Source organism: Mastomys coucha, unplaced genomic scaffold, assembly GCF_008632895.1.
Source record: "Mastomys coucha isolate ucsf_1 unplaced genomic scaffold, UCSF_Mcou_1 pScaffold9, whole genome shotgun sequence".
NCBI classification, from domain to species: domain Eukaryota; kingdom Metazoa; phylum Chordata; class Mammalia; order Rodentia; family Muridae; genus Mastomys; species Mastomys coucha.
The window spans coordinates 98,331,067-98,348,326 of NW_022196915.1; positions in this window are offsets into that span (position 1 = coordinate 98,331,067).

Here is a 17,260-nt window from a genome sequence, read left to right on the forward strand (position 1 = left end):
AGATGCCATAATATAACTATTATATAGCATATATGAGCTTTAATTTTATTATCTAATCAAGGAAGACATTTCAAGATCATACTAAACTTTTACATTATGATATCAAGACAGAAAATAAATACAATTTATTAAATATGATAAGCAAAACCTAATTAAGAACCTAGATGATATTAATTATAATTAAGTATATTTATATTCTGTATTCTCAATAAATAGAGTAATGTAGTCCTTTACTCCAATAAGATTATTTTGTATTGCTTAATTTTCTTATTTACTGTGACATAATGTAATTTTGCCTCCATGCAAGATTTATTTATTTTTGGATTTTCTGCAGTTAAGCATCTAAGATATCTATTCTCAATTCATCCTTATATTGTATTGTGTTAGCATGCAGTTTTATGGTCAAAGAAAATGTTCTGGTTACACATGTATTCGACACAAATTTCAAGTACATTCTAAGTATATGCTTGGTCATAAAGTATCAGAATTACTGTTGGAACTGTATTGATCTACTGCAATATTTATATAATATTTTACTTTATATCAAGAAAGGTAGTACATTGTGAAATCTAGTAACTAACATATATAAATAGGCTATTTTGACTACAGAAGATTTACTATGTGGACCTAGAATGGGCTAATGCAAGTCTTTTTTTTCCACATATCTGTTAGGCAATATTTTTTTTTCAAAAATCAAATGTAAAAACACATTTTTAAAATCTACAAGACATCAATTATTTTTCTATCCCCACAGGAACAGATGGCATAGGTCATCTGCTTTCATGTTAATTCAAATTCTATATGAAGCCAGATAATGACAGTCTGTATGTGTGTTTGTGTGTGTGTCCCTGAATTAGTGTATTTGTTACTTAGAATTAAATGTTGCAGACCGGAGAGATGACTCAGTGCTTAAGAGCACTGACTGCTCTTCTAGAGGTTCTGAGTTCAATTCCAGTGACAGCCTGGTGGCTCACAACCATCTGGAATGGGATCTGATGCCCTCTTCTGGTGTGTCTGAAGACAATGAAAGTGTACTCATATACATAAAATAAATAAATAAATCTTTTAAAAAAGTATCAAATATTACATCAGTTTTTTAAAAAATATTTTATATATCAATGAACCAGCAAAACATTGAGTAATAACACATAGCTACTGATAAGTTAAATGATTTATGTTCATTATAATGCCTCAGCTCATACTAAAATTGACACACAAACTTTTTCAATTCTATGTATTTTATCTTATTTTTCACTGTGTATTTTATTAATCACTTCTGACAACTTTGGAATTGATCTCTGTACAGGCTTTTGATGGGTTTCCATTTAATCGGGTTTAAATGTCATTTTTGCCATATACCCCATTTACTCTCTTCAGTAACGTTAAGAATCAGAGGAATGCCTTCTCTTTTTTTGTAAAATGATCATGTAAATAAATGTGGTTCTTTATATAGCAGCTAAAATGAATGTGGTGACAATCACGAAACCTGGGGTTCCGTGGTAGAGCCTCCATGGTAGAGCCTTCACTAAGGGAGGTGGGGCAGCCTGAGTCATTGTACTTTATTCAAATTTACATTCTAGTCATTGGCCACAATATCTAGAAAAAGGCAGAACAGAAGATTTCCAAGACACAGGCAACTACTGAACATTAAAAAGCAACACAACATGCAGATGATATTAGGCTGATATAAGACAGAGCTGTCCTGATATTAGCTCTCCCGTCTGTATAAAACACCTTTCTCATTGACAGTTTTCTGACAGCCTTCCAAAGCTGTTGTTAAGTTTATTCAGCCCAGATACTAATGCTTTTTGTTTATAAAACAGTTCAGCTAAACCAAACCATGCATCTTGATTACTTTGACAGTGACTTTCATGGTATACTGTGCTGTTACATCCACTAGGGAAAGAAGTTTAAAGCAATACCAGGTGCCTTTGGATTCTATAAGGGAACTGGCTCACTCTGGTTATAATCACATCTTCTGTTGATACTCTAAACCTAGCAAAGAAGTAAGGTAAAACCCACCATGGAATTACCTCTGATGTGTCACTTTATCTAATTATTTCATGAACTTCTCTTGTAAAACTTGCTACAGTGTTCTGGTTGGCTACCAATTTGAATGTGATACTATTGTTTAATACCCTGATCTAATATTTGCCTGAAGAAATTAAATACATTGGAAATACATTGAACAAAGATACTTAGGACTGAAAATTAAACACATTTCCATAAAAACTGTTGTGAAGATTGAGTTAGTGGGAGCCTGGCACAATTGCCTGTGAAGCAAATGCTTTCTCAGCATGCTTGGCTCTTAGCTCTCAGCACAGCTATTATGAAAAATAGTGATATTTTGGTCACTGCATTGGGGTACAAATGGAAAACGTCCAATTAATATTCCAAAGAAACCTGAAAATCATCTGTGAGAGAATACAATTTCCCATACATTTTTAAGGATTCTGTCTTTGATTAAAGAGGAGAAAGATTGTTTTTATCATATATTTATTTGCTAATTTTTTGATAATTACAATCACCATAATTTAGTATTCTAGTAACGGGTCAGATTAGCCTAAGTGGTTTAAAACCAGCAAGTGTAGGATGCCGTCCCGCAGCTCCTACTTGCGTGGGGTTCCACGAACCGAGGATTTGGAAACCTGCAATGGGTGGTAGAGAAAAGAGACAGACGCCAGGAGAATGGGTCTCATCAAGGCGCGTTTTACTAAATGACAGGGGAGCATTTATACTCAAAGACAGTACAGGTATGCAATTGGCATTTAGGTGAGAATCAGACATTCGGCAGGATCAAAGCTAAAACTCTAACACAAAGGATTCCAGGACAGGATAGAGAGATCAAAGGTTCACGGCTTCCTAGGGAACTGGTATCTGGTCCTTGAGTCATTTACATAGGCTCCAAACCCCCAGCGAGCTAAGTCTCTGGTTTCGGTTTTGAGTTCTTCCATGAACACAGCAGGGCCACCACAAGCAAGTACTACAGATCCAATTCCCAACTTAAATTTGAATCCTAGGACTATAACTCATGCAATCTGATGTGTATATTTTCTAATGGCATACTCAATAAAAGGCTCTTCAGAAAATCAACACACCTCTCAATCAGCATGTACATTCAAATCTATTATCGTTTCTCTGTGATACAGAAGGGTATAAGTCTAGAGTAATATAAAGCAGAAACCTAGATTGATAAATGAGACAAAAACCTTCCGAAATCTAAACATTTACCTCATGATGCTTTTCAAAATTTATTAACATCACAATTCAGGAAATATAACATAACATAAATATAGGTGACATGAATAAATAGGATATCCTGCAAAATGTACAATTACTGCATTTGTAGATATATACAGAGAATGCCTGTAAACATCCAAAGGATGTTAATTTTCTGTAAAAAAAATTAAAAGATTATCTATTACATGCCTTAACTGACCAGTGTCCATCACTGTAAATATTTATCTAAAATCTGTAAGAAGTTTTTGTTAAGGTGAAGAATAGATCAGACTACTGAATTATGTAAATGTTTTTGTTGTTTCTTGTGAAAAAAAGAAAATTCTTTCTTATATAATCTAACTTATTTCCGTTTTAACTAATATATAAATAAAATCTGATCTCACATTGGGATTTCAGGCAAATGACCACCTTAATTGCCTCTGGTACACAGAAACTGTGACTTTAGCACTTAATTCCCAGATCTTCAGTTAAGCCATCTGTAGACTGGAGTAAAAATAATACCTACTAGTGGGGCTGAAGGGATGATTACATAAATGAGAAAGACACGCAAGATGCTGGGCCCTGGACTGGCAGAAAGGCTCTATTAAACTTGCCTCCTATGTGGACAATTGGCTTGTTCTCTTCACCCAGCCAGCATCTGTTATCTCCTTTTGCCTTATTTTTCTCCACAGTACTGCCATTTTCTAATAGCCTGTAGATGCTCATTCTAATTGGACCTGTGGCTTGTCTCCTCACAGTACTACAATAGTATATGAGATGCTTAGGAGGAGGAGGACCACACTGGGGTGACTAGAACCCAGGCTGGAGTGAGATATATACAGAGTTAAGGAAGCATCCTTAGGGTGTCAGATATTAAATAATCTTGGTTTTCTTTTATTGTAAAAATGGCAGATAATCTAGTATGTTTTTATTGGGGATGGAAATGGTTGAGCAGCGAACAGTTTACAATACATAAATAAAACACTATCACCAGTTATTATTGATATTACATGATATTGATTATAATTTTGTATACCTATGAAATTGGCCTTTTTACACACCCTTACATATTTTTACCTATGTAGAATATATACTACATATCTCTCTTGTGTGTAGAGAGGGAATATCATCAAAATAATCTTTAGAAAAACAGTGATGATTATTATAATGATAAAAATAATGAGAATCCTAATAAAATTTGACTTCACCTATGGTTATTGGTAAAATAAACAGAATGGCTATGTCAAACATTTCAAGATATATCAAATATTTCAAAAAGGGGGCTTAAGAACATGATATTGCTTATGATCATAATTGGAAGAAAAATGAGGAGATACGGGAACTTGGTGAAATCTTCACAGCTATTCAGGAATCTGTAGACAACAAACCATGCATAATTAGCAGATACATATGCACAGACAACAATAAGTTAGGTAATGACCTTGAAACCTAGTAAAGGAAAGGAAGTTAACAGCATAGAGATCATAAAAATCAAGGAGCCAATTGACTAGCAGCAAGTCAGGGTCCTGGGACTTTACAGAAATTCCTAATTTTGACAAAAATCCTGAGCTCATGGAATGAGATTATTATAGTCAAATTAATGGCGACTCTTGCTTTAATTTGTTGTCCAAAGTTTCATATAAACAATAATTAAAATGTAAAACAAATATTACTGTAGACAAGCATCTACATAACACTGTTAAATTGATTGTTGTTTTATATCAAATAACTTTTATAATACCAATATTTATTGTTATAATATTTTATAAATTCTAAGGAATATGACAAAAAAGATATTGTAGGTATTGAAGGGGGGTTTCTGGGAGGAGTTGGGGTACAAAAGGGAAACAAGAATGTGATTTAATTCTATTTACTTAAAATATGTTTTTAAATGTTAACAAAGTCAGATAAATTGAAATCATGTAACTTTTCTCATCATAATGCAATAAAAGTTAAAAAAATGTAAAACAAAAAATAAAATAAAAAATCACCGTGAAATGTTCTACCACTTTAGGAAAACATAAGTAACCTATGCTGCTGTGAGTCACTCACACATTCTTAGGAGGCTTCAATTTTTACTGCACGAGTGATCATTGCCTTCAAAAGGCTTGCTGATTTTCAAAAAGATATTTCTGTTGGCTAATTTTGTTGTTTAATTTTATAACAGTAATCCTTAGTAAATATGGAGACAATATGATAATTCATTTGTCTTTAATTATGTTTACTGTTTTGAGCAGAGTCTCACATGCCCCAAGCTGGCCTCAGGTACTCTGTGCATTCCAGGGTGGCATTGAATCTTTAATTTTCCTAAGTCTACCTCCCAAGAGCTGGCATTGCCGGTCTTTGACAAGATTCCTGCTTTGAGGAGTTTCTCGGGTAAGTTACTATAACTTTTCTTTGTTTTTCTTCTTCTTTTTTTCCTTCTCATGTCAATAAAATCCGCAGCTTTCTCCATGTGAACAAACTACTGTTGATTAACAGGATCACTTTTCTTTCTTTCTTTTTTTTTTTTGTCAGAAAATCATATATTTATTTTTTTATTAAATATTTTCTTTATTTACATGTCAAATGATATCTTCTTTCCCGGTTTCCCCTCTGAAAAAAAGAAAAAGAAAAAGAAAAGAAAAAGAAAAGAAAAGAAAAGAAAAGAAAAGAAAAGAAAGGAAAGGAAAAGAAAATAAAAAAACCCTGTTCCCTCTCCCTGCTCAACATCCCACCCTTTCCTTGTTCCTGCCCCTGACATTCCCCTACACTGGGGCATATTCTTGCTTGTCCTAAGTCTCTGCAAACCCTTCAGCTCCTTGGGTCCTTTCTCTAGCTCCTTCATTGGGGACACTGTGCTCAGTCCAATGGATGGCTCTGAGCCTCTACTTCTGTAGTAGTAGGGTACTGTCAGAGCATCTCATGTGACAGCTATATCAGGCTCTTGTCAGCCAGCATTTGCTGGCATTCACAATAGTGTCTGGGTTTGATGATTAGATATGAGAAGGATTCCCAGGTGGAGCAATCTCTGGATTGCTCTGCTCCATAGTTTGTCTCTGCAACTCCTTCCATGGGTATTTTGTTCCCCCTTTTAAGAAGGAACGAAGTATCCACACTTTTGTCTTCCTTCTTGAGTTTCTTGTGGTTTGTGGATTGTATTTTGGGCATTCCAAGCTACTGGGCTAATATCCACTTATCAGAGAGTTCATACCATGTTTGTTCTTTTGTGACTGGGTTACCTCACTCAGGATGATATTCTCTAGATCCATCTATTTCCCTAAGAATTTCACAAGTTCATTGTTTTTAATAGCTGAGTAGTACTCCATTGTGTAGATGTACCACATTTTCTTTATCCATGTTTCTGTTGAGTTCTTTGTATATATTAGATATTAGCCCTCTATAAGATATAGGATTGGTAAAGATCTTTTCCCAATTTGTTGGTTGCCATTTTTTCCTATTGACAGTATCTTTCGCCTTACAGAAGCTTTGCAATTTTATGAAGTCCCATTCGTCAATTCTTGATCGTAGAGCATAAGCTATTGGTGTTCTGCTCAGGAAATTTTTCCCTGTGCCCATGTGCTCAAGGCTCTTCCCCACTTTCTTTTCTATTAGTTTCAGTGTATCTAGTTTTATGTGGTGGTCCATGATACACTTGAACTTGAGCTTTGTACAAGGAGATAAGAATGGATCAATTTGCATTCTTCTACATGCTAAGTGCCAGTTGAGCCAACACCATCTGTTGAAAATGCTGTCTTTTTTCCACTGGATGGCTTTAGCTCCTTTGTCAAAGACCAAGTTGCCATAGGTGTGTGGGTTCATTTTTGGGTCTTCAATTCTATTCCATTGATCTACCTGCCTGTCACTGCACCAATACCATGCAATTTTAATCACAATTGCTCTGTAGTACAGCTTAAGGTCCAGGATGGTGATCCCACCAGAGGTTCTTTCATTGTTGAGAATACTTTTTGCTATCCTAACTTTTTTGTTATTCTAGATGAATTTGCAAATTGCTCTTTCTAACACTATTAAGAATTGAGTTGGAATTTTGATAGGCATTGCATTGAATCTGTAGATTGCTTTTGGCAAGATGTCCATGTTATTTGTGATTATTGTGAGGGTATTGTTTCCCTAATTTCTTTCTCAACCTAACAGGATCACTTTTCACCATGGAAAATTGAAACAATATCTGATACTGCATCTATCTCTATGTATATCTATGTATCCAACTCTCAAACATGAATTGGTGTATCATTCCCAGAAAAAAAGTGAGGATATTTAACAGTATGCTACATCTAGGTTGTGGATAATACAACCTTCCATATGTCAGTATTGTTTTTACAGGGAAAAACTTCTTCCTTTTCCCACACAATTTAATAATTATTTTTCACTTGCCCATTTCTTCTAAATTTAGAACAATTTAAGCATTTCTATTTCCTAACTTTTTGTTCAATAGCAGATTACAATACATGTAAATTAGTAAATTTGGTTTTCTTGTTATTATTGTAGGCTAGTACCTACATACACATTCTAGAATTTTATAATCATTTTAAATTTGACTCTCTTTAAGCTACATGAGTCCATTCATTTTTTAGATGTCTGTATGAAGTACTTACATGTAATTTGTCTATGTGCTGATGTGTTTTGTGTAAATTTGATAGAAACAAGAATTCCCCAGGAAGTTGGGAATGTAAATTAAGGCAAAGTCTCCATCAGATTGCCCTGTAGGCAACTGTGTGGTAGATTTTCTTAGATAATGACTGAGGTTGGATGGTCCAGCCTTTTGTGGATGGTGCCTCACTGACAGGTTATCATGGACAATATAAAAGAGCAAGAGCAACTCATGGAGAACAAGTCTATAAGTAGCATTTATCCATGACTCGCAATTCAGTTCCTGCCAAGAGATTCCTGCTTGAGTTAGTGTCCTGGCTATTCTTCATGACTGTAAGCTGTCTTATTCTAACTAAACTGTTTCTTCATAGTGGTGTTTTATCTTAGTAAAAGAAAGCAAACCAATGCAATGTGCTTTCTGCAGCTGAACCACTTGAAATTTAGTATGTCCTTGATCCTTTATACAATCTGATTCATGTGAACTTTGTTCACAAATTATCCTTTGTCCATTAGCTTGAGACTGGGTATGATTTCAATTACCTGATTCAAGCATATATTTATATGTACTATCTTAAAGCTTATAATTTTCTTTTATCATAAGTCTCTCTTAAATCTCTCCTCATTCTCTTTTTCTCACATTTCAAATCTGAGCTAATGTAGCAGTCTTTCAGAAAAGACTGAATAGTGCCATGTTTTAGGGTTTCTTATAGGTTCTAATATTAATTGAAATATAATCACATTGAAAAAAGAGTAATGGTCATTTATATAGCTGCTACTCAGAAAAATATCATTATTTAGTATCTATGAATCTGCATATCCATGAATGTATGTTTGTACATATATATGTATGTATGTATCCAACATCTATCTATCTATCTATCTATCTATCTATCTATCTATCTATCTATCTATCTCTATATATATCATCTGTCAGTTTTAAAGAGAAAAAAACCATATAAATTTTAGAAAAATCTGTTATGCATTTAATAATAGATTATTTGGGGATATTATCATTAATGTCATTAATGTACAGATTTTATTTGGTGTACATTTAAGGTACACGATTCTGGTTCACAAGTTGCTGTTATATCCTAGGCTGTCCCAGGACTTGCTATACAGGCAAGTCCATCTGGAACCTGTGTTTGAATCCAAGCCTGCATTGGAACTAATTACAGTATTCTTGCCTCATCTCATTGGGGCCAAATTACAAGCAATCAGTGACTTATCAATCTAAATTCTTATATTTTACAGTATTCAAATTTTCTTTAAAATAGCTAAAGAATCTTTTCTGAATCTTTACAAAATATAAATGCACAAAATATTTACAGAAATAATTATTATTTTCTTTTCTTGAAGATAGATTTTAATACAATATATTCTGATTACAGTTTTTCCTCCCAGAGTTGAGTCCAGCGTTGAGAGACTAGATTTTCTAAAAATGAGAGTTTGAATTTTAAATGCAGTAAGAGTGCATGTTTTTATAGGGACAATACTAAAGTTTTTGAAATTCTAAGGGTCTGGAATTTCTTTGTTTTGTAAAATATCCTACATTTTTTTGTCTGTATTCGTGTGTAATCCTTGGAATGAACAAGAGAAAACAAGATTGTGGCTTTACAATGTTGCTTTTGTATATCAAGTTGATAAGGGTAAGTTTTCCTGGCTAGTTATGTTAACTTGACATGATCTGGTGTCAGAGAAAGTAGAAAGGCTTAATTGAGAACATGTTCCTATAAGATAGTGATGTTGGCAAGCCTGTAGGATAGTTTCTTAATTAGTTATCAATGGGAAAGTACCAACAAAATGTGGGTGGTGCCATCCCCGGACTGGTGGCTCTGGTGTCTATAACAAAGCAGCTAAGCAAGCCATGGGGAGCAAGGCTGTAAGGAGAACGCCTCCATAGCCTTTGCATCAGCTCCTGCATCCAGCAAGGCTGTAAGGAGAACGCCTCCATAGCTTTTGCATCAGCTCCTGCATCCAACAAGGCTGTAAGGAGAACGCCTCCATAGCCTTTGCATCAGCTCCTGCATCCAGCAAGGCTATAAGGAGAACGCCTCCATAGCCTTTGCATCAGCTCCTGCATCCAAGCAAGGCTGTAAGGAGAACGCCTCCATAGCCTTTGCATCAGCTCCTGCATCCAGCAAGGCTGTAAGGAGAACGCCTCCATAGCCTTTGCATCAGCTCTTGCATCCAGCTTGCTTTCCTGTTTGAGTTCCTGACCAGCCTCCTTCAGTGGTGGACTAGAATGAGGACATACTGCTGTATAGCTTCCACAAGTTAATTTTGGTTACTTTGTTTTGTTGTACCAATGGAAGCCACAACTAAACATACATATTTTATAGCATTCTTCCTATAGATAACAAAAAGTTACTGTGAAGTTTAAAAGGAAAATAAACAAAGAAGAATATAACAAACAAATAAACAAAAAACCAATCAAACCAAAGGAATATAAAACAAAACATTTTACGAATTTACTATGACAGAATAACAAATGTTTCAGAAGATGAATATGCTTAGTACTATGAGTTCAATTTTTTTAATTAGGTATTTTCTTTATTTACATGTTATATGATATCTCTTTCCCAGTTTCCCCTCCAAAAATAAAAATAAAATAAAAATAAAATAAAATAAACCCCCAAAACAACAATAACAAAAAACCGTGTTCCCTCTCCCCTCCCCATGCTCACCAACCCACCCTCTCCCACTTCCTGGCCTTGGCATTCCCCTACACTGGAACACAGAACCTTTACAGGGCCAAGGGCCTCTTCTGCCCTTGATGACGACCAGACCATCCTCTGCTACATATGCTGCTGGAGCCATGTGTCCCACCATGTGTACTCTTTGGTTGGTGGTTTAGTCCCTGGGAGCTCTGAGGGTACTAGTTAGTTAATATTGTTTTTCGTCCTAAGGGGGCTTCAAACCCTTCAGCTCTTTGGGTCTTCTGTCTAGCTCCTTCAATAGGGACCCAATGGATGGCTGTGAGCCTCTACTTCTGTATTAGTCAGATACTGTCAGAGCCTCCCAGGAGACAGCTATATCAGGCTCCTGTCAGCCAGCACTTGCTGGCATCCACAATAGTATCTGGGTTTGTTGATTGAATATGGGAAGGATTCCCAGGTGGAGAAGTCTCTGGATTGTCCTTCCTTCAGTCTCTGCTCCATTGTTTGTCACCACAACTCTTTCCATGGGTATTTTGTTCCCCCTTTTAAGAAGGAATGAAGTATCCACACTTTGGTCTTTCTTCTTCTTGAGTTTCTTGTGGTTTGTCGATTGTACTTTATGTATTCCAATCTTTTGAGCTAATATCCACTTATCAGAGAGTGCATACCATGTGTGTTCTTTTGTGATTGGGTTACCTCACTCAGGATGATATTCTCCAGATCCATCCATTTCCCTAAGAATTTCATAAAGTCATTGTTTTTAATAGCTGAGTAGTACTCCACTGTGTTCATTTCATATTTCATGTATATATCAACATATTGCTTAACTCCTTGATGTATATGATTTCTATGATTTTACTAATCAGGTAATTTAACTATGAATGTCTTAGAATAAATATTAAAGTGAACAGCTGTATCAATTCATAATGTGATATGTGATGAGCTACATTTGTTTTTTATTTTCCAATTCTCTGTTAAAATAATTCAATATTACTTACTTTTCGTCTAACATAAAAGAATATGAAATGAAATATTCATCTATTTTTAAATATAATTTAGAATATTTATACTTATGAATATTCCATGCATGATAACTATTCATATTTCTTCACTATTCAGTGAATTATCTTACCCATTGTAATCTTTTCACTCTTATAAATGTACCAGCAACCTCTCTAGGATAAATTATTCTCAAATTTGTCATCCTTAGAAGTCATCTCACATTATAGTATGTTGTGTCCATCTCCTACAGCATCCTATAGAAAAATATCCCTAGAATCCATACATATATACATGCATCCTGAAGGTAAAAGACGAAACTTTTCACTTCCAAAGGACTATTATTTCAAGTGCCTCTGTTGAATTGAAAATAGACATTCTAATTGCAACAATGCTAGTTTTGTTCTTTGAAGTGCCACACAATAATACTAAACTCCTTTTCTTTATAAGACTTTAATTATGTGCTCATAATTAAATAACATGCTTCTCTATGCAGACTTCTCTCTTTTTTCCATTATACATCATCAGTATTTCTAATTTCTATTCAAGATTCTTGTTTTAGAGACATCTTATTATTTGGATTTCTTTTCTAAGGATCTTAATTAAAAACTTATTTTACAGACATGGAAATGTGAAGTTTTAAAGTAAATAAATAAATAAATACAAATCTTTATGAATTCTACCATAATGTTGGTTGTTCAATCATTTATTTTGGTCACAATTAGTTTAAATACACTTACTAGCAATGAGAAAATAGTTTCAATTTACAATCAAATAGGACAAATCTATCTCAGCAAGATAGTGATGGAAATATATAACTATCCAGTTTAAAGAAATATTTTCTTATGTAGTTAAACATTTTGTAAAGTAAGTGTGTTGTACATAATGTTTGCCTGTATAAGGCATTCTATGAGCATGATTCAATGGTATTTGGAAAATAGAAAATTGCTTTTGAGTACAATCTACTATTGTAATAATTACAATAGTGTATTAGAATTAATATTCATTAGAAACTTTATATGTTTTACAATTTCACTACAATATAATTCATGCAAAATATAAAATAAGATTTTGCCAATCTATAAAATTAAAATTAAAATACACAAATGAATTCAACTGGTAAACATACTCATAAGAATAAAGAATTATTTGATTAAGAACAATGTCTAAAATTTTGTTTGTTAAAATATAATTTTTTTGGATTCATTCTTTATTTTGCCTTCTCTCAGGCTCTTTTCCTTCTGTTGATTTGTCTTGCCCAATTTTTTAATGATACTGTTTTATTTTATCTTATTATATTTTATTTCACTATATTTAAAAATTAAATGAATTAATGAATTAAACCTTTGCACTAGGGTAAAGGTTAATAACAGACTGTCAATTATGCTTTCTTGGAGAGAGAATATCATTTGCTCCCCAGTGGAGTAACATTGGGTATATCAATTACTGCAGGACAGGTCTCATGTTCAGAAGTAGTTGACCAACAAAGAATGAACTCTTTAATTTTTTGGTGTGCTTTTATTTATACACAGTGTGTTGATTGTTTGTTTGTTATTGTAGTTCTGTTTTATTTTACTTTTATTCTATTTTGTTGTTTTATTTAGGGGTATTGTATTTTGTTCTCTAGTTTTTGGAAATGTTGCTGTTGTATTGGACTTTTGGTATTTTGTTTTTTTTAGAAAGAACTTAATGTTGGATAGGAAGAGCAAAGAAGAGGGTCTGTATGAAGATGGAGGAGGAGAAAATACTATCAAAATATATTGAAATTTAAAATTGTTTTAGACTAAAAAAACTAAACCAACTAAACAAACAAAAAAGAAAAACAAACAAGCAAAGAAGTGATAAAGAAGATAAAATACTTCCTATAGACATTGTTATAAAGTCAATACTGATTTCTTTGGAATTTGAACATGTATCATATGCTAGAGCATTAATGGTAACTTAGAAAAATGTGACCTTAAGGAAAATATAGTCATAATACTTTGTTTTGTCCATGTCTATTTACTTAGTCTCTGTCTGTGTGTTTGTCTGTATGTCTGACTATGTGTCACTGTGTCTATCTATGTATCTACCACTTACTTATTTATCTATCATCTCTCCATATCTATCTTTTATCTCTCACATAAAATCTATCTATCTATCTATCTATCTATCTATCTATCTATCTATCTATCTACTATCTATCTAACATTTATCTATATATCTCTCTATTATTTACTTATTATCTCTTATCATTTCATTAGCAGTGCTAAGGGTTTATTATTGGTGGGTAAGAACTCAAGCACTTACTAATATTCTTATCTTATTTTAAAAGTTTTTCTCATCTTTTCCACATTCAGCAATTCCTACTATGTCATTTTTTCATTTTGACCCTGTTTAGCTGACCAATTTAAAATTCTTGGGTACATATGTTCATTGAAAACCCAATTAAAATAAAAAAATTATTTAAATTTCATGTATAATTTTCTTTCTCATCAGGAAGGACTCATATTTTATTCAGTTCTTTCCTATTAAATATGTTATAAAATATAATTTAAATCTTTTAATATTTATAAAATTTTGACTTATATTCTAAGCTGATTCCATTAAATTCTAGTTGAATAGAAATATTTAAGTATTAAAATCAGACATAATTATTACCAAAATTACCAGTAGCATCTTGTTATTTTAAATTCTCTGTTATACAGCTCATCTAATTTTAAGTTCAGACTTCAAAATATTTTGGTTTCCTCAAATGAAGTTGTGTTCCATCCTTATTTAGGTAACATTTTTCACACAGTGATAAATCTCAATAATGTTCTCAAAGTAGATGACTTTTCACTTCTGGACTTAGGAGATGAAGAACAGATTTATGGCACCCCTAAGCAAACTTTATTTTTAAACTAAATTACAATGAAAGATCAAGACTTCTGTCAATTTCAAATTTGACAATTCTCTACGGAATGGAAACCCTTTTGAACCATCAAAATTTGATAGAAGCATGCTTTCTTTTGTAATGCATTTAACTAATGTAATAGCATAGTATTTATTATGTAGATCTTACTTGTAACTTGTTAGCACTCTTTATAAAAGTTGGACTAGTTATGCAATTGTAATAGTCACTGTCTTATGCTTCCTATTGCTTAAAGAGACACCATGACCAAGGTAATGCTCAAAAGGGAAATATTTATTTGTGGTCTGACTTAAAGTACAGAGGTTTCATTCATTATCATCATGGGGTAGGGGGAGGCAGAGTACAGACACACACGGTGCTAAAAGGCTGAGAATATGACATCAGGATTCTCAGGTAAAAGGAAGAAAACCTAAGGCTTTGGAAATGGTTAGAATTTTTGAAACCTCAAAGCCTACTCAGTGACACACTTCTTTCAACAAGGACAAAGGTCTTAATGATGCCAACCCTATGGGTCTATCAGTCCATTTTCATTCAAACCACCTCAGTAAAGGAAACTAGTTCTGATTAATAAAATACGAAGTATGCATACTTGGACATGGGAGTTCTTGTTTAAAGATTTTCATTACTCAAAATGTCTAAAGGTTCAGAAAACAAAGTGATTTTCTCTCTAATGCTAGATAATTTTTATAATTTCCAAGTTGTGAACTCAAGTATTTTCTTGTAAGCACAAGCAGAAAAACAAGAAAAGCCAGTAAGCCTGCCAGAAGCATAACACTTTACAATGGTCTTTAGTACCTTGCCATTTATTTATCAGGAAATACTTGTCTTCAATCCAATTGGCCCCATTAACAAAAATTAAATAAAATTTTCTTAACCTGCTATAAGGTATTATTTTCTTTCTAAAGTTCTATAACTGATTTAGTTTATCCAAAAATTTTGAAAAGAATATTGATTTTACTATTATCTAATGTTGATCCTATGAACTCATCAGTAAAACAAATGCTAGATAGATGAGAGGTAGATAGATAGATATATAGGTAGATGATAGATTGAGATATATGTTAAAACAGAACATAGATGGATGCATGTGATTGATATATAATCGCAAATATAGTTAAGTGTTAGATATAGATGAGAGAAAGTATAAATGAATACCATTAAGAAAACAAAAGACAGAGTCATTATCTTGAGTATTTATTCTGAGTTTACTAAATATCAAAAATAATCACATCAAGAAATCAATATTAAGGATATATTGGAAAAGATGTGAGATGTTCATTATATGCTGGTGATAGTAATAAAAAAACAGCAGAAATTTTACAAATATGAAATATCATTATAAAATAATTATAGTATATGAGTCCATAATCACATGCTTGCTTATTTATCTACAGGAATTTGCTTCAATTCTGTAAAGAATAGACTCCAGCCCTAAAACTGACATGAAAAAGAATAGTAAAGATGCATCAAGAAATTTTGGACCCATATATCAGTGAATAAATTGAAATGCATAAACCTAATTCAAAACAATAATGTTCAAGCCAAATAAGATATTCCATTGTTTGCTGCAAGATCAGTGAATCGAAATAATCCAGGCATAGACACAGAAACCATCGCGAAGGTTGACTCATGGAATCTGTAAATGTGAGACTCCTGGAGGAAGAGAACGAAATGGCACTGACCAGAGCCAAACAGAGCCAGCTCACATGTGTGGTCACAGTTACATAATAGGCACATGCAGAGTGTTTAAATCCTGAATCAGAGACTTAGACTAGCTAAGCCAGAAAAATTTAAATATTCTCACCATAAATTATCTGAACTAATGGGATGACAATTATTCTTACTTGATAATATGACAATATATACATGTAATGAAATATTTCAGTCTATAATTTATACAATTATAAGCAAAATAAAAAGATCTTTTAAGCCAAGGGTAAATTGAAATGACCTCTAGCATGTAAAGACACTATAAATTAATTGCCAGGAATTTAGATACTTCTTGGAAATAATGCTATGACTTTCATATTTACAATGATAAACTTACAATGGTAATACCTTAGTCTTCCAAATCTTGCCATTCACAAAGTGAGCTGCTTGAAAAGAAAGTAGGTTCTGAAGGGCAGTCTTCTAGGTTTTGCTTCCACAAGTATCTGGGGAATTTGAGACCAATCTGCTTTGATACATCCGCTATGGCCTTTTGTTTGTTTGGTTGGCTGGTTTGGATTTTTCCAAATAAATGTAACTTCTGTTCTTTGAAACCTATGGGCTCCCTCCCCCTCAACCTGGAGAGCGAAACTGAATCTACCTCTCAGCCCCAGGGCTGTTGATGCCACCTGAGGATGCCTGACTGCTGGAGATCAAAGGCCATCTCACCTTGTTGGACTTGCCTTTGAAGTTCCCTTCCTCTGGTCTCCTGTTTATGTTAAATTGTTTGTTTTCAGTTTGCCCTTGGTTTCAATTATGCCTCTGGTTATATAAACTCAGTTCTCCCCAAGTAAAAACACACCTTGATACAGCTTACTTGGTGTCCATCTCTTTGTCTCTCTCTCACCCGCTTGTATTCAAAGGTACTCAATAATCTCCAGTCGGATAGCACCTACGGAGTGAGGGTCCACTGGCCGGTCCCCCACAGAAACCTATTTTTTTCTTTACATCAAGTATATCCATACACAGTAAACTATCTGACTAGTTCACTATGAGCTATGATCTGAGTAATGTTCTATCTCTAAACAGAAAATTATTCTTTACTTGCCTGTCCGTAATTATTTTTCATATATTGGAATTTCTAAAGATAGCTTCCACTGTAAGTCTATGATCGCAGATACTTGTTGTTGAAAATATATGTTAAAACACAATTGTTGTTACTAAGTATGTGAGATATGTAAACTTTGTCACGACT